The sequence below is a fragment of the Maniola jurtina genome, chromosome 7 (genome assembly GCF_905333055.1).
Source record: "Maniola jurtina chromosome 7, ilManJurt1.1, whole genome shotgun sequence".
NCBI lineage: Eukaryota > Metazoa > Arthropoda > Insecta > Lepidoptera > Nymphalidae > Maniola > Maniola jurtina.
Genome location: NC_060035.1, coordinates 10,012,640 through 10,032,219, shown reverse-complemented (window position 1 = coordinate 10,032,219; position 19,580 = coordinate 10,012,640). Strand labels below are relative to the sequence as shown.

Sequence of the window (19,580 nt, the reverse complement as noted above, 5' to 3'; positions counted from 1 at the left end):
CCTTGATCGAGAGTGTTCTTAGCTTTAATCCAAGAAAATCGGTTCAGCCGTTTGAAAGTTATCAGCTCTTTTCTAGTTACTGTAACCTTCACTTATCGGGGGTGTTATAAATTTTAATTTACACTTGTTTATACGAGGTTGTCCATTACAATAAATTATACTCAGAAAACACTAGAGATATTTCGCTAACCTGCCACTGTTTGTTAGTTAGAGGGGAGCGGTATCTAAATTTCTCCCCAGTGAGTGCAACAGGAATCCTTAAATATTTTATTTCTTACGAACATCATCCATAATTTAGCTACCCGCTATCCAGCCTACCTATATTTTCATAGTTTTATTGCCTTGCTTAGTGTGGATACTTTAGAGAAGAAATTGGTTATGTAGAAGCTATAGTGCAACTTTTTAATTTAAAAATGTGAAAAGTAAATCTGTGTATGTATGTGTATGTATGATAATACAAGTGTAAATTAAAAATTGATAACACCCCCTGACAAGTGAAGGTTACAGTAATAACTAGAAAAGAGCTGATAACTTTCAAACGGCTGAACCGATTTTCTTGAATTATAGCTAAGAACAATATCAATCAAGCCACCTTTCAAATAAAAAAAACTAAATTAAAATCGGTTCATTAGTTTAGGAGCTACTATGCCACAGACAGATACACAGATAGGTACACACGTCAAACTTATAACAACCCTCTTATTGGGTCAGGGGTTAAAAAATTCAAATGTAAATAAGACAGGAATAGACGACAGATAAGAGGAATGAAAAGTATAAATGAATAAATAAACACATCAAATTGCGGATAAATAAAATAGTTTCAGTTTCGTTTTGAAAATTATGCCAATTTCCAATATTTATGTTGGAAATTGTCTGTTCATTATCCTGATACAAAATTCAAAACACTCGTATTGACTAACACTTTACGTAACGATTGTAATTAAAAAATAACGCGAACAATAATGGAGTGCACGCGATCAAGCGATTGGTTTAATATTAAATGTTCTGTTTAATCTGTAATCAATAGCTGTCAACCGAAACATGATTTATACCAGCAAAACATGTATTGGATAAAGTTCTTGTAAACAATTTGTTGTGGTCTGTGAAGCGGATACTAGAGGCTGGCAATATCACGGTGAATTGAGCGGGTCACTTCGTTTCTGTTACCCTGCTTGGGTATCTTTTGATCATATTATTATGTAGAATCATTAATATGTCTTTACCTGTTTTATATAATAATCATTAAAATTAAAAATTCTTTTGATTCTTTAAGAAGTTTTTGGAAATCCTAATCTAAGCTTGGAAATCTTTAAATATTTTTAACCCCCGACCCAGAAAGAGGGGTGTTATAAGTTTGACGTGTGTATCTGTGTATCTGTTTATCTGTGTATCTATGTATCTGTCTGTGGCATCGTAGCTCCTAAACGTAGGAGTATCGTAGTTTTTTTTTTTTTGTTTGAAAGGTGGCTTGATTGAGAGTGTTCTTAGCTATAATCCAAGAAAATCGGTTCAGCCGTTTGAAAGTTATAAGCTCTTTTCTAGTTCTTACTGTAACTTTCACTTGTCGGGGGTGTTTTAATTTTTAATTTACACTTGTAAAATTGTTGTGTTGTGACGTTACACGTCTAAGGTCCAAAATTACATGGCATACGGTTATCGTTGAAATTTAATAATCGTCAATAAAAATTAGCCGGCAGTGAATCAGTATCAACCTATTTCATACCATGCCATGAATTTTATGATTAAGTTCATGGTTTAAACTTGACACACCCATTTATGCAACCTATTTTGCTTTCATTGACGATCAATATTTAACCGTAATCCTATACCATAACCATAACCGCCTATCATGCAACTAGAGCTTAAGATAGTCGTCAACTTCAAAATAAAAGCAGTCTTGCCATAGCTACTGCTGTTACTGACGGATGACCTATATTTAATGCGATGATTGGCGATGACTTATTATTGCATGAAAATATCTAGATAATTAGATTTTTTGGTATGCAACCAGAATCAGTCAGAATTAATGGAACTAACCGATGTACGTAGAACTTATCGCCTAATGGGCACCTAAGGATAGTTAAACACTCGTAAAGCGCTTTGTTATGGTCTAAATCTCTACATTATGAATTCACAATTAATAGCTATACTGTTCATGCTCATGTAAGCTGAAATTATATCGTGAACTCATGAACCGTTTCCCTATCGCATCCATATGGATAATAATATTATTATTGGGGTGATGAACGCTTGACTGATATCAAGGACTAGCTCACAAGGAGGTCGAGGTTATGCAATGAAATGTTTCAGTTAGAGTTGGATCATTTCATAGATAGCATGTGAAATATCAAAAGCTGTGATAGATTACTGGTTAGAACGTCCGACTCCTAATCGGAAGTCGGGGGTTTGATCCCGGGCACGCTCCTCTAACTTTTCAGTTATGTGCGTTTCAAGCAATTAAATATCACTTGCTTTAACGGTGAAGAAAAACATCGTGAGGAAACCTGCCTGAGCATGCCTGAGAGTTCTCCATGTTCTCAAAGGTGTGTGAAGTCTACCAATCCGCATTGGCCCACCGTGGCAGACTATGGCCTACACCCTTCTCACTCTGAGAAGAGACCCGTGCTCAGGTAGTGGGCCGGCAATGGGTTAACCATAATGTGAAAAACCACGTGAAAAGCCTTTTCATATACGTGTGCATATGGTTATCAATCCAAGCTAAAGAGCGTGTGAGCGAGAACACTCGCATCGCAGCGCCTTAGAAAGGTAAAAACATATTTAGTCCACGACAGGTAGAGATGGCAATCGGGGTATTAGGTGGGGGGGACGCGCCGCACACACGCACGTCACCCACGCTTGTCTGCATCGGGTTAGTGGGGGGACTGTGCGGGTGTGCGGGGCGTTACCTCACCGATTGCCATTTCAGCCTGCTGCGTACTATTTAGTTTAATTAATGCAGCAAGCAATCGTTTGCTACATGTCATGAAAAGCAAATTTTCGCACTCACAATCTTAGTGCAGAATATTAGTTTCCGTACAAACCTACATGAGTAATATTTTGCGCTATCAATGTTGATTAATATAATTCTTAGTTAAATAAAATGTAGCAAACGATTAGGTATAGATAAATGCGAAAATTGAATAATCACTTTTCGTTAAAAATCGCCTGTGAAGTCACTGTGAAGAAAAATAATGATTTCACAAAATGAAAATCATTTAAAATTTAGCAATCATGCCGATCGCTAGTTCCAACATTGAAGCGTTTTATAGCAGCAATGAAGCTAGAATCGAATTTGGATTGCGTCTCAAAGAGAAGGCGGTGTGACGTGCATAAATTTGCAAGATTAAGCAGTCTGTCCTCAACGTACGTACACTCGCTCTGTTGCTTACCATTTACATAAATGTATATATGTACGGCCGTCTGATTCTCTGAAGCTTTTCTGCCGATACGTAATAAAGCAACCGTAGGGGAATTTAACCTTATTGGCATAGTATTAATAAACTAGAGGATGCTCGCGACTTCGTCCGCATGGATTTAGATTTTTAAAGATCACGTGGGAATTGTTTGATTTTCCGGGATAAAAAATTGCCTATGTCAATTACAGGGACGCAAGCTACCTCGGTACCCATACAAATCGCTTAAGCGGATGGGTTTTGGGGAATCCCGTGAGAACTCTTTGATTTTCCGGGATAAACCCGAAGTTGCGGGCTTCAGCTAGTACCGTATAAAAGAAGGAATATCTATAGCACAGTAATTTCCAATCTATCTTCCTAAATTTAACGAAGGATAAAAATATTTAGCCCAATTTCATTGGTTTGTTGAGGAACTTACGGTAAATATTTGACGAAGGATAATAACTTGCGACTCATACCTACGTCACGGAAAATAAGGAAAGAAAACTTACCCCGAGGTTAAACATAATATTGTATATTCTTCATAATATATTAAAGATACTCACTTCCATGATATCAACGTTTAGAAACGTGAGATTTTGCATGTAGGTTTTCTTTATAAACGTAAACCTGATTTTCGAAAATTTCACCCGAAACGCCGGGCCGTGAGCCCTAATTCGCACGAGCGTTAAAAAACGTTGCGTTTAAACTCGGCGTTGCGCTGAAAATACAAAGTGCGCGTTAAAAAAGCGGTGACGTGTGAAGTGTGAACAGATACTTGGAAATGCATTTGTTCTATTTTAACGCTTTTTTACCCCCGATCCAAAAAGAGGGGTTTTATAAGTTTGACGTGTATACCTGTGTATCAGTCTGGGGCATCGTAGCTCCTAAACTAATGAACCGATTTTAATTTAGTTTGTTTTTATCTGAAAGGTGGCTTGATCAAGAGTGTTCTTAGCTATAACCCAAGAAAATCAGTTCTGCCGTTTGAAAGTTATCAGCTCTTTTCTAGTTACTGTAACCTTCACTTGTCGGGGGTGTTATAAATTTTTAATTTCCACTTGTTAATGTTTAAAAAGCTCTCGTGCGAATGAGGCCTTAGTTACTAAAGTTTAATTGAATAAAAAATATTCTGATTTTGATTTTATTAACAAACATGCAACTCGTTTACGCTTGCGTCATGGAGTGCATCTTTTGATAAAAATAGCATTATTATTGACAGACAGAGTAAAAGCAGGTCCAGCCCCAATAAATTTGAATGAAAAATGTAAAAGTTGTATGGATTTATTTATTCATTAGTCGATGCTTCAGTCGGGCGACCGCCCGGCGCTGAAGGTGAATTTACTGCAAGGACCGCTTTTAAATTTTCAAGAGCAGCTTGAGAACAAAGGAGTGTCGGACTTTATCAGACGGCAAAGAGAGTAAAATCTATCCAATGCACAAGCGCATAAAATACACTTTATAGGTATCCTCAACGACGTAGCCACCTGTTCTTGTTGCGATACAATAGGTTTTTAACGAATATTGCGGCCACACTTTATGCACAGATTTATTTGAACAGGTTATTTATTTTTCATTTTACCTTTTTATTTCTTTTTCTTATGGGTTGGTTTTTGTTTGTTTTTAGTTGTGAGCCGTGATAGACAGACAGGCACACTTTGCCATTTAAATTTAGTACGGAGTCATATATGGATGTAGGTATAATACTGATACGGATATACCTTGGTAGAATGCGTATGAAAGAACAACAAGGGTAAGTAATTCCTTTGGTGACACTTCTGATGTGACGAGGGTTAGTATGACAGCCACGATAGTGTCACGAAATCCGCGCAACCAAACAAATTACAAAAACAGTTTTACACAACAGCATTAGTAGGTATACCTACTCGTATCCTTTGACTATCATTGCCTACTATCCAGCTAGGCGGGCTAAGCTCCTTAGTCCAACCTGAGAAATATAACTAAGGTGGCGCATCTCTCTCTCTCTCACTCTCTCTCTCCTACCTCCTACTCAATAAAAGAGAGAGATAAGAGATATGAGTTTATGCAATACAAAGAGAGGCGTTTTTGAAATTACCGGTTGCAGCGCTGTGCGAGTTCAATTGCAATTTATGGTGTCGTAACAAATGTCACTAATTTTTATCAATCAAACATTAATATAGTGCATACATGGTATAAATATTCCACTTAATACAATTTTATATTATTTTGATCCTTTCACAAGAAACAATAACTATCCGATAAGCCTCAGTTGGTTGGAAAAGGAGCAATTTGCGCTACCTTGTGATTGATATGCGGACTTGGTATATTTGAAGCCACATCTAGACAATATATCTTTGGAAAATTGCTCAATGTATTTCGGGAAAATTCCTCTACATATTATGCACAAAACTTATAGAAGATTTCATGATTTCAGTATATCAAGACATCAAATTAGTTTTATTATTTTTAATGGCAAAAACATTATAAAACTCGAAATAGAGAAAGCTCGTACAATTATTGTATTTCAAAAAGTAAAGAAAAATTTGTACACTTGTGTTTGTGACAGATACGCATAGTGACACAGACTACATACCTAGATATTGGCGTGGAGTTTACACGTCCTTTGAAAAACGAGCGTTTTTCAAAAAGGCAGCCCGTTACCAGGTTTTTTCAAAGTTTAAAAAAATTCCACAGTAGGTACCTACAACACCTGTAATACCACGCCTTGAGCATTTTTTCTTATTTGCTTAAGTATATGTATTATTCTGTAGTACGTTGTTTCACTTTATTTTGCTCCACACGTTTCCAAAGCTCCTAATGAGAATACGGGGCTCATTTAAAATTTCAGAAACGTAAATGCTTAATGGCACGAATAAGTGAGAACCTTTCAAGATAATAAGCGGAGGCATGTTTGCTTTCAATTGCCTTCATAAAGAATTCTTGGATCTGCAAAATTGATAAATTATTTTGACGGTAACAGAGTCAGAATCAAAGACAACACGTTAAATATATAAAATTTGAAGTCTTTTTAAAAGCACTCTGCCCCTGTTATCTAAGATATTTTTAAAAGGAAAAATTGACTGACTGACATTTATCGACGTTAATACTGTATGATATACTATAAGGTATGATGAATCAATATGCAAGAATTTTAGATTTTGCAAGTATAGATTTTGTTCAAACCTAGACCCCCTACTAAGAATGGATTTTCAGAAATTCAACTCGATTGAAGTCGGGCAGGCAGGTTCATAATTCCTAAATGATTTGTTTGATTTTAACGGATCTATTGTAAATTGCTATCTCAGAATATGACCATGAATAAACCAATGGCTTGTTTTACTAAACGGAACCGGCTCTTCCGCAACAGCCGAGTCTGCTAAGCTATCAAGCTAAAAACCAGCAAAAACTTTGGTCTTATGTCGCATTCTTTGTAAGAATATTAGTTTTCAAAATTCCCTCGTTTGTATAGTAGGCGATTACTCAAAAAATATTTTTTGCAGTACCTAAATGGCTTTTTAATGCGGCTTTTATAATGTTAAACATTTTTAACCCCCGACCCAAAAAGAGAAGTGTTATAAGTTTGACGTCTGTATCTGTGTCTCTGTTTGTGGCATCGTAGCTCCTAAACTAATGAACCGATTTTAATTTAGTTTTGTTTGTTTGAAAAGTGGATTGATTGAGAGTGTTCTTAAATATAATCTAAGAAAATCGGTTCAGCCATTTGAAAGTTATTAGCTCTTTTCTAGTTACTGTAACCTTCAGTTGTCGGGGGTGTTATAAACTTTTAATTTACACTTGTTATAGTGTTTATATTATTGTCACATCAGCGCGTATCGCGAGTGTTGGTATCTTCGGCCGTAACCCACGGAAGTCTATTTAAAAAAAAAAATGCAACTTTGACGGTTGGGCGGTCGATTCACTTCAGCACGTCTTCAACAAAACTTCAGCTGTTATATAAACGGAAAACACAAAGCTAAATGCGTACAAAGGCTTTGTGGCAACGTTTGCGCGCTTTGATTCATTCCGAGTGTCTAAGCAAGCATTGCTTTAAGAGGGTATTGTAGTAGGTAGGCAAAACTTTTGTGAACTTGTACCTACCTATGTAATTCAGAGTCAAAGTATTTCAGTCAAACTAGCCCTTCTATTTTATCTGTGCTCGACAATATGATGATCCCTTTATCAATCTTTCGTAGAGCTGGCGTTAGTAGTAGAGCCAAAACTCACGCCTACGTGTCAAGTTCCATTGGGGCTATTACTTTTAAATGAACGGTCTAACGTCGTGATTTGGTAACTCCATACTTTGGGGGTAAACATAACTCCGGTGTCACGTTTCCTAACTTGAAAACTTATACTAGGGACACCGGTTATTGCTAAAATGCTTATGTTTTATGATACTTTGTATACAAATTTGTGTTGTGTCTTTATAAAAGTATGAACAGGTACTGGTCGTACGAATTGGCGCACACTGAATACGTTTTTTTTTTCGTCAACTAGACAGTGTCCCGGTTAAATCACTTTCGTGAAGTCCTCTTTGGTGTGAGATGAATAATTCCCTTCTTTAACCCCATTTTAATGCCACTTTGATCCTACAACCATTTATGTCCATGATTAGATACAGATTATTTTTCACGCACCACGCATTCTACGAAAGTGATCTCCATCTGCATATTTGACAGATATAGAAACTTATTCAATGTTCACACTCAATTCGTATGACCAGTGTTCATACGTTTAAGTACGGAACAAATTTACATTCAATGGGCAGTTAACCTTACAGACCATAAGTGGAGAAACTGACTGTCTAAAATATCAACGTACTTACAGCCAAACCCACTAGTCTAGAAACTTGAAATTTTTATAGCTTGTATCTGTAACATAGACTCCTAAGAAAGGATTTTTAAAGATAAAAATAAGAGTAAGATCCTCAAAAAAATAGACTTGTGCCGTTAAAAAATAATCAATTTCATTTATTCACAGCGACAAGGACGAATGTGGCGGCAAGACGAAGATTATTCGGCGTCTGAACACCGCACTGCGGGACACTCGTAATTTCCGTTTAAGTATCAAGCATAAATTCTTTATAATACCCCTAAATACGCTTTCGGAGGCTATTATTGCGATTTAGGATTTAAATTCCCCAATTCTATATTCCAACCAATAAACACTCTCGAATTTTCCAGATTTGACTCGTAATTTTTCTCGAGTCTTTTCCGCAAACTCAGGTAGATATGAATTTCCATTAACTTGGTAAGTGTTTTATTTGGTAAGTTAGGTCTTTATTCGAATGCTATTTTATTTTCTTGATTTTTTTATTATGATATTCACAAAGTATATATACCAAAAAATAAATACATTTTTTGCAACTTACGGCAGAAATTATAGCAAAAAAGATCAAACATTTTTTGACAACATAGGTTTTTAAAAGTTTACTATTGATATGTGATTATTACGTGATATAACAGATTCCGTTACTTAAAAATTTATTACGGAACTCTAAAAATACCTATGTCCTTTCACCAAGAGACACATCATTACAGCTTTTGTAATTTTGTCAGGCGATTAACTATCGCCAAACGACCGTCGGAGATTAGATCACGTTTCGGAAGGATAACAAAGTGAATTGAAACTCTTTGTTATTGTTCATTCAAGGCTATTTATAGTTTACTGTGAAACTGAGGTTCTGGTGTAATTGTGTCTGGTACAGAGTGAAGTTTCAAAGTTGCCTTTTGCCAAGAATAAGCAAGGATGTATTGCGAGAAATCGAGTGAAACCCTCGAACTGAATTGCATTTATTTCACTGAATCCTTTTCGATCAGAGCCGCATATTATGTTGTAAACTCATCGGCGTATCGCCCACACATCCATCCCTACGCATATAGGCACATTTCTAGAAAAATATAAAGCAGAAATTCAAGGAATTATTAAATATTTAAATTCGCAATATGAACAATTGTTTTGCTTTATAAATAATCACTTGATATTTAAATGTCGAGAGTTCATTTAAAAAAGCTGATAGAAGCTATCTTTTGATTACAATTTCACCTGGTGTCAACTGGCAAGTTCAAATGACGTCAAAGATAAAAACGAGCTATCCTGGTATGGCACTATTATTAAAACCATACCCCGAATTGGTTTCTACGTGGCATTGTACTGAAACACTTAATTGCTTGGCGGTACTTATTGCTTTGCCGTAAATGAGTAACGAACCACAGCTGAAGTCTCCAACCAGAGCAGACCAGACCAGATTATAAATCCCCAAATTTTCCCAGGAATTAAAGATCCTCTCCCGCTTATAAAACTGCAATCATCATCGCTGTGCCTGGAAGGTCGTCCGTCAGATTTAATTTGTGGAAAAAACTAGAATATAACAAACAGGGTATGATGCAGTTTCACGTGAATCCATAACATCCCGAGATACCATCGAACCAGTGGTAGATGCTTTTGATGATTCAAAAGAACTTGTAAAAGTCTAATTGAATAAAAATATTTTGAATTTTGAATTTAATTTTGAATTTTGAGTGCTCAGTTATTACATTAAGTGCATTTTTCGTCAGCGAGCTTTAGCTTTGATTAAAGCAATAAATCGAGCGAGGCGGTTATCCGGCAACTCTGTGTGGAATTAATGCGACAATGGGTCGGGATTTGATCGTAAATTGTACCTCAACTGGCTTTCTTCTCTTACCTTCTATGTAGCAAATAGTTTTCAACGGCTAAAAGCTTATAAAGCTCCCAAATTGCATTCTTATAAAACTTTTAGTTCACTTAAACAGCATTCATTAATTGTTTCATGTCAAGGAAGCATGTTGTGAATTAAACATTGCCTGTTTTTAGTATGGTATTGCTTGCGACTTTGTTTGGATAAAGGATTTTTAATATTCTTTGATTCGTCAGTATAAGTAGCTATATTTGTTAAGTATGCCAACCCACGACATAATTAATTTGCATGCCGAACTTCAGTTACGTTGCCCACGACTTTGTCCTCGTGTAGAAAAAGTAGCCTTCATGTCCATCCCCAAGATGCAAGTTATGGGGCGCCAGCCAGGTAACCTCCCAGTGTGCCTGGATGCTGCTGGTCCGTTTTGGATGCGTCCGAGGGGAAGAGCAATGTTCGGGCCGGTGCGCCCCGGTAACATGGCTAATAATTTCTCTTCGGAGATATTGTTGGCTATGGCTAATGACCTGGCAGGGGGGGGAGGTTTCTCCGCGTGTACCTCTGACTAGCAGAGGGCACAGTGGACGAAGCGTAGGACGGAACACGGGCGACGTGCGCGTCCCAGGGTCGGGGGACGCACTTCGTTGGTGCGTCCCGGAGGTGGTGGGGACCGAGCAGGTCCCCAGTGGAGGGTCTGCCTCGGCAGACGTCGCTGGCTGGGTTGCGGTGTTTGCTTCGGCCGTTCCCGTGACCCAGTCGCCAGGCGACGCGCAGTAGCGCCGCTGGGGTTTAGTGGGTATTCCGGTCGCCTCTCGGCCGGCGAGTCCCACATACCCTCCCTCCGGGGGGGATGCGTAAATGCATTCCCCAGCGTCAACAAAAAAAAAAAAAAAAGATGCAAGTTATCTCTGATCCAAATTCCATCAAAATTTGTTGAACGGATGACCCGTAAAAAGCTTGAAGACAGCATTTATAATTACGCATTTATAATTTAAGTTTGGATATTAATTAGTAGTTAATTAAATAAGTACGAATAAATTACTACAAGTTTATCTAAGTGTGATAAGTAAGTTTAGTAACCAAATAGGAACTTAATAGGTACTGTTCTTGACGCCAAAGAAAACGACCTTCGTGATTAGCTTCACTCAATAAGACAAGCCGTAATCGGCTTTTTGCGCGAACTAAAGCTTCAATTAATGAAACGTATTAATCGCTGCTGCGAAAGGGCGACAGACTAATTAACTTTTTATAGCCATTTGAAAATCTTTTTCAGTGTAGGAAAATTAGGTTGGTACCTACATATTCATAGTGTTAAAACATTAAACACACTTTATTTTACTGAACTGACTCACCTTGCCTGTTAGATATTTTCAAAATCCTTTTTAGTGGTGGGTCTCATTTAAAATCTCAAGTTGCTAAGATCAGTGATTTGAACTGTACTTTGTGTGTCATTCAGTTTATGATTCTACTAGCGACCCGCCCCGTCTTCGTACGGGTGGCTTATTACAATTTCCGAAGGTATTTCAATAAATTAGAAACAAATTTACTTAATAAAATATAATAATATTAATAAAATATAAAAGAGAAAATAGAATATAGCCTATGTTACTCCGGAATAATATAGCTTACTACTGGTGAAAGAATTTTCAAAATCGGTTCAGCAGTTACAGAGATTACCCCCTACAAACAATAAAAATTAAAGAATTCGATGTACAAATAAAGATAAATTGAAATAGTTGTTAAAATTGTTGGTATGTAATTAGTTAATACGATGTAAAACATTTATTCATTCTTATTTGGTTGTATAAAACGTTCTTTGGTTAAAAAAATATCAAACAAAGAATTATATTTCTAGAGAGGAAAATCTCTTACTTCTTCGTTTTAAATTTCTCAAAAAAAAAATTGGTCTAATAGTGTTCTAAGTTTTGCCACAAATCATTTGTGTGGGTAGGTATACCACTATAATAATTATTGTCTGGAATTCATTTTCCTTCTTCCTAATCATAATTTATTGTACCCAGTAGAGTCGTAAACGTTAGATATAAAGGATAATTGTGTAAGCAAAAAGTCTAATAATATAATTACTCATTACCCATTAGCAGACATTGGCATACCTAATTACAATCTGTGGCTTCCATTGTATTTACTACCACGGTAATCACCCCGATATTATTATAAATGTGGAAGTTTGGACGTTTGTTACTCCTTTATGCCTTTGAAATGGATATACTTGTATAGCTTATAGGGACCCTGCATTAACACGGCAACTTTTTATACCGGAAAATCTAAGAGTTCCCGCGGGATTTAAGGTGCCCACGCACTCAAACTGAACTGCGCGTCGCGTCAGCGCCCCGCACGATATTCTCTCCAGCCGCGACGCGCTGCAGTGACGCGCTACGCGGTACGAGCGTCGCGGCTGGAGAGAATATCGTGCGGAGCGCTGACGCGACGCGCAGCTCAGCTGCAGTTCAGTTCGAGTGCGTGGGCACCTTTAAAAAAAATCCTATATGCTCGCGGACGAAATTTCAGGCATCATCTACGTTATAAAAACTAATACCCTATGAGCCTTATAAGAAAGCTTAGAGTCACTCCACAGGTGAAGGTTCTCTACGTGATCAAATCAGAAATTGAGAAGTTGATGAAAAGATCCGTAAGAGGACCATAGGTAACGGACTTAGCTCAAGGGTAGCTTGTGGCAATCCCAGGGATGCACACTGTCTCTCTATCAGCACATTGGTTCCGGTGGTTCCGTCATATCACTGTAGCGGTTGCCACATTCACAAGATGTCGCTTCTAAACTCAATCAATCAACAACACTCGAAACACGAACCCCAGCCTGATAACTCACGACCCGCGGCCTAGATGGCAGCACGGGTAGCTTAATTGGAAACTCAAGGAGAAACACGCAACTTTCAATCTCATTGACAGAGCGTTTACCAAATTGCACTATATATAGAAGTTTCAACGCACAATCGTTGGCCCAGCTGGAGCTGCCGAGCACAACACCGCTCGGTTGGGAAATTTCCCTATTGGTACGGTCGAGCACACAGCCACAGCTCCCGTACATCACTACCTGCATAATAGACCTTATCATGCACAAACTAGCTTAAGATGTCTTTTTGAAGGAAACGAATAGTGTATTCTCTGCGGAGCTTCGTTAGATGGTTTTACGAGGCGACTACATTCTAGTGAAGGCAAGATTTCCCCGAGGTGACGCATATTTTATATGCTGTGTAATTTAAGTGACTGCTGCTTTTATTATGACGTCTAGGGAGATACGCGTTTCACCTTTTATTTTATGGTAAATGCAAATATTTACGGCGTATCTTGGAAAACCATGGCTGCGATTTGCTTTAGTTCCGCTGCTCTTCTAATTAAGCTAATGCGGGACAACGTCTTTTATAATAACTCGCGTACTTGTTTAGCTTTTTTCTTCATTAAGAATTGAAAAAGAATTGCAAAATATACTTAGTTATAAAAAGTCAGAAATCTTACACATGATTTTTATAACTTTACAGTAATCTATAATTTGGACTTGTAACTCTTGTTTTGATTGTTTACTTACTGAAAATCTATTTTCGTATATTTTTTTTTTAATGTTGTAAATACAACACTAGGTAGGTATTTTAAAAGTGCATTGTTAAGTGGCCACAATAAAATATCTTATAGAACAAGTAAAGGAAAAATCCGAAAACCCTGAATTTGTGGTTATATCACATCACACACAAAAAAAAATTAAAATATTTGCTCGAAAAATTTAATCTACTAAATCACATATAGATGGCGCAGACCGTTATTAACTTGCAAAGTTCTACATAAGATGGTGGGTATAATATTTTGTACGATGGTACGGAACTCTTCTCGTGTGAGTTCGACTCGCTCTTGACCGGTTTTATAATAATAACTCAACTTTTATAAACCTAATATAATTTTAAAGTTATCAAAACCTAAACACCTACCTATTTGTTAAAATTTTACCTATTTGACCTGGATAAACTTCAAAATTGTTGAACCGATTTGTAAGAAGTTGCGCTAGAGGCAATTTTTATATCGGAAAAATCGTTTGTCTTGTTCACTAAATTTTGTTCATAAAAATATCTATTATGGGTAGCTATAGGTATTTATAGGTAGCTATTCCTATCCGCCATTACAATATGTACCTATAGCCTAGCGTGTCTGTTTCCTATCTTTTGCTAATAAGAGGTACAGGAACTAATAAAAACAAATGTCTCAGGGAAGTGTTTGATTTTATATTTGGTTAGCACGCAATCTTCAATTAACTGTCCTTAGCCTGTGACGATGGATGTGGCTATAACAGTTTATAAATATCTCTTTGACTAAGAAAAGTCTATCTTGAAAGTACGGCAACTTTTTTTTCTTGCATACCCTTCTACTTGTACATCACATTCCAAAAGCTCTCCTTGTAGATATACAAAATATGCTTAATTATGGCGTAATTACTGATTACCGATTCGACAAGAGCTCTCAGAAGATTAATATTTAATTAATACTAGGTAATGTTAAAGAAAATAGGTTTCATAAAATCAATTCAGAGAAAACTCTGATCCCTAAGCAAGATGAGCGTCCTTACAATTTAGAAAATAATCCATTAGTGTAATAGGTTTATCGTAATAAGATTAAGATTTTAATTGATATCTGGTTTCAGCAATTTACATGGAATAAACAATTTCATGATAATAATGGTCGTAGCTTAGAGCACCAATCAAAAACAAGTGCTGACCTTAAATGGATTTAATTCAATAACGAAAAATGATCTGTGTTAATTAATGTGATGTTAACAATATATTATTTTATTCCCGTTTTAGTCTCAATAGTTAAATAGAACCTTGCACTTGCACTTTCTTAAACTGCCAACACAAGGGTGCCCTCAAGGGAGATTGCAGTCATGGGCTAATATCAAACATGTCATAAAAAAGAATCCAAACTCATTTTTAACTCCCGACCCAAAAAGAGGGTTGTTATAAGTTTGACGTACTTATCTGTGTATCGGTCTGTGGCATCGCTGCTCCAAAACGAAGGGGCCGATTTAAATTTTGTTTTTTTTTGTTTGAAAGGTGGCTCGATCGAGTGTGTTCTTAGCTATAATAAGAAAATCGGTTCAGCCGTTTGAAAGTTATCAGCACTTTTCTAGTTTTCTTATAGAGGTTTTTGCGTCGGGGATTTTTTTAAATTTTAAGTTATATAAAAGTGAAAGTGTGACTGTCTGTCCACTAGATTTTCACGACCCATCCGTTCAACTGGTTTAGACGAAATTCAGTATAGAGATATCTTGCATCCTGGGGAAGGACATAGGCTATTTTTGGTTCCGGAAAATAAAAGAGTTCTTGAGACTTCATTCGCGTGGATAGGTATAGGTCTTTAATGTGATAGTGTGTTAGTGTGATTAGTGTTATAGTATGTGTGTGATGTGATGTGATAGTGTGATCCCATAGGGAGCCGCTGCATGGCGGCAGTGCAATACAGCGGCGTGTGATAGGCACTACAAGTGTCCTATGTCCAGCAGTAGATATACGGTTCACGACGAAGACAACGACGATATAATTTATTTGAGAAAACCTAACTAGGTACATGCAATTTTTTTTGTAGATTCAGCTGTTTGAGCTGTACGTTGATATTATGCCAATGTTTCCTTTTATTTTTATCATTATCATCATTATATCAACCAAGAGACTTCTACTGTTAGACATAGGGTCTATTGTTGGGACTTCCACACGTCTTGTGCCGCCTGAATCCTGCGGCTCCTTGCGACTCGTTTTATGTCGACTGTTCTAGCGGGGAGTCTTCTTACGCTGTATTTTTCGGTGCAAAGTCGCTATTCTACGAGTAGTACAATTTTATTTTTATTGCTTTATGAAATCCAGTTGAAAAATATTCAAAGGGAGTCGTTTCCGTAGGACTTTGACCCTCTTATGATGAGAGTTCACACCTTCACGCTAGCTGAGCGCGTTTACTTGCCTTGAAAAGTCTGTCGAGACTGAAGAGCTGTAGACAAAACGTCTGACCCACCTCATTAACATTCACGCGTCGCACACAGGGATCTTTATAGAGAAAAAGTCTACACTGTAAAATATTTATGGTACCGTACTAGGGTAGATATAGGATAGGGTATATTATTACAGAGTACAAGTGTAAATTAAAAATTTATAACACCTCGGACAAGTGAAGGTCACAGTAACTAGAAAAGAGCTGTTAACTTTTAAACGGCTGAACCGATTTTCTTGGATTATAGCTAAGAACACTCTCGATCAAGCCACCATTTAAACAAAAAAAAAACTAAATTAAAATCGGTTAATTAGTTTAGGAGCGACAGACAGATCACGTCAAACTTATAACACCCCTCTTTTTGGTTCGGGGGTTAAAAAAGTGTTGTGTGTTGTATTACAGAGTTGTTAAACAGTAAGTAACCACTTTATGATAATACTAGTTGATACCAGCGACATCTGCGTGGGTTTAGGTTTTTAAAAATGCCGTGGTACTTAACTCTTTGATTTTCCGCGATAAAAATAGCTCTTACCACTTTCCAGTCTCCAGGTTTTTAACTATATCCATGCCACACGTCGATCGGTTGCACCGTTGTGGCAAACAAACAAACACAATATCGCATTCATAATATGTATAGTGATTATCCTAATTAACCGCATTGAACTGAAACCTTGAGCGTGCCTAAAAACTGACATTCCCTTATTGAGCTACGTGCCTCAGGCTGAGACAGCGAGCTAAAATTCTTACCAATTTTAATATTCTCCTTTAAAAAAACTAACTCTACATTCTCTAAATTCTGTATTTTTAAATATACTAGATGGGTGCTATTAACTTTGAGCTATCTACTAGACACCTCGTCTCCCCTTCATTGTTATCATACAATCTGACAATTCCAGTGTCTCACCCTTGTTGCGTGCGTCAGTTTGATAGGCAGGCTTTGCTATCGCTTTTCGGATAAGTCCACTTAATGTCCCGATTAGCAGGAATAAACCTTTTGTTCCCTTAGTAGCCACAATGATTCTGTTGTAGTGTAGAATAATACTGTATTGGGATGAGTCTACACCTGATTTTTGTCACCATCCACTACGTTCCACCACCATCTCTATTACGTTTAATCGTGACACATACAATCTACATCCATACTAATTTATAAATACGAAAGTACGTCTGTCTGTCTGTCAGTTTATCTGTCTGCTAGTTTTCACGGTCCATACGTTTAACCGATTTTGACGAAAGATACAGAGATAGCTCGCATCCCGGGAAGGACGTAGGGTGCTTTTTGGCCCGTTTTGTTTAAAATTAAGGAGGTACCAAGGAATTTTTGAAAACCTAAATCCACGCGGACGAAGTCGTGGTCGTCATCTACTATCTAGCATAAAAGAGGAATCTAATAACTTATCGAATTACTAATATATAGGAGATACATATAGGTAATATTACATGTGAGCAGTTTGTAGTTATTCGTAGAAAATATAACTCCGAGTATCTCATATTTTAGTTATTTGATATCAATACATCTAAAACAAACAACATTGTTTGTACTGTTAATAGATATCATAAAATAATTCAGGCGAGTAGATAGATTTTGGAATTATTTTGCTCGATTAATTTTCCTGAAACAATAGAGAGTGGGTAGTTAACGTACACTGGTTTGATTTACTTGTATAAATGATAATAATAATATGAAATAGATGACGTGAAATGAAATGAAAATAAGATAGATAGATAGAACACTTTATAGCACACAAAAACACATATAAAGGAACACAACGCAGAAAGAAGAAAACAGAAAAAACAATTGTGTGCAAAGGCGGCCTTATTGCTTGGAGCAATCTCTACCAGGCAACCTTTGCTGAAAGGAGAAGCTAAGCTAGCTAAGATAGTACGCGATACATCGAGATGGCAATCGGGGTATGAGGCAGGCGAACTTGCTAATTATTGAAAACTAAAACTCTAAGCCCGCGTCTTCGTCCGCGTGTACTATACAAATTTCAAAACACTCTTAAAGGTTGAATTTTCAAAAATCCTCTCTTAGCTATCTGCGTGTCTTTCAGCCCGATTTGTCCAGTAAGACTAAGACTAGCTGGCCCACCCCGGATTTGCACGAGAGGAATTTTTGAAAATCGTTGAGCGTGGGTAAAATCTAGAAACATATTGTATATTTCTTAATTTTTAAACGAAACCCCAAATACCAATTTTCAGGGATAGGTATACTAGTAATTAGATAAATGACAGACTTTCATATGGACGGACTTGGCCGCATCTTGGTCGTGCCTTAGTTGTGTCGTGGTCTTGTCTGGGTGTGTTTGGGTGAGAAAAAAGGGTGTTTAACAACATTCTCTGAAACTAATACTTACTCTCCGATTACAATAACTAGTCACTATAATCTCTTGATCTGCCCATCACCGTGAAGAAAATTACCAAAATCCTTAGAGAGACATGACATATTAAGTCTATTCATTACAAGAGATCACAAAAGAGCCGCAAAGTAAGCACCATCTTGACGACGGATGAGCTCCTAATGATCATATTGTGATCTCCATTTGCAAGATTACTGTACTATTCACGCTGAAATATTATTATGTATTTGGCAAGTTTTCCGAGTTTCAGATATGTAACTATAATATGCATGTTTAGATATTTATGTTGTAAAAGAATATGTTTAGGTAGGTACTGGTTTATAATCAAAAAACTGCCCAAAATCAGCTTGAACTTATTCAGAAATGTCGTGGTAGGTACCTATATATTTATGTGTAATATGATTCTGTTTATGTTATATATATAATATTACGAAGTACCTATGTTAGATATTTCTCTGCGGCTCTTACGATTTCCGTCCAGAATTTCCATCCAGCGTCTCGGTAACAGACAAATTAGTGGCGGATTAGTCAGTCCATCTCGAAGTTCCCTTGAATCTCAGAATGTTTGATGGCATCTCTCTTCCTTATTATGCTAATCTTTCTAAAGGTATTTTTATGGTTAAATCTTTGAGTCAAAGAAGACTTTAATTTAATCATCTAATGAAACACGGTAATATAGGCAAAATAATTATTATATCGTTTAATATGCGAAATTGGCAACGACCCAACAAGACCACAGGCCAAACAATCTTCCCTCCGAGCGACTTGCCTAAATGCATGCAACTGTTTACAAAATACGCCACCGTTTCCCCACCTAGAATTCCAATGCAAACAACGACCCCATTAATGAAGTCGTTTGTAATGAAGAGCCCAGGCTGGTATTTTCTGAGTTCTGTAATGGACATAGGATATCCGTACATAGGCAAATTTATTGATCAAGGAAAATGTACCCGAACTATTAAGGTAGTCCGTACTTAGCATGTATGTTATCTTTGTATGTATAGTGCCTTGTATGTATGATACCTTGTATATATTTTACCTTTATACTAAGTATAACTTGAATAACTCCAAGATAAAAGTGAGTAGACTCAATAGCTCAACGGTTATAGGAGCGGACTGAAATTCGAAAGGTCGGCTGTTCAAACCCCACCCGTTACACTATTGTCGTACCCACTCTTAGCACAAGCTTTA

General features: G+C 37.0%; 1 long non-coding RNA gene across 1 annotated transcript; it reads right to left on the bottom strand.

Annotated features, from left to right (window-relative positions):
• Positions 1-7,822: 7,822 nt before the first annotated feature.
• LOC123866780 lies at positions 7,823-16,089 on the bottom strand. Its single transcript, XR_006796251.1, has 3 exons — positions 16,078-16,089; positions 13,206-13,211; positions 7,823-7,930 (listed from the first exon to the last, which is right to left on the bottom strand). It is a non-coding gene; the product is annotated as an uncharacterized LOC123866780 (long non-coding RNA).
• Positions 16,090-19,580: the final 3,491 nt, after the last annotated feature.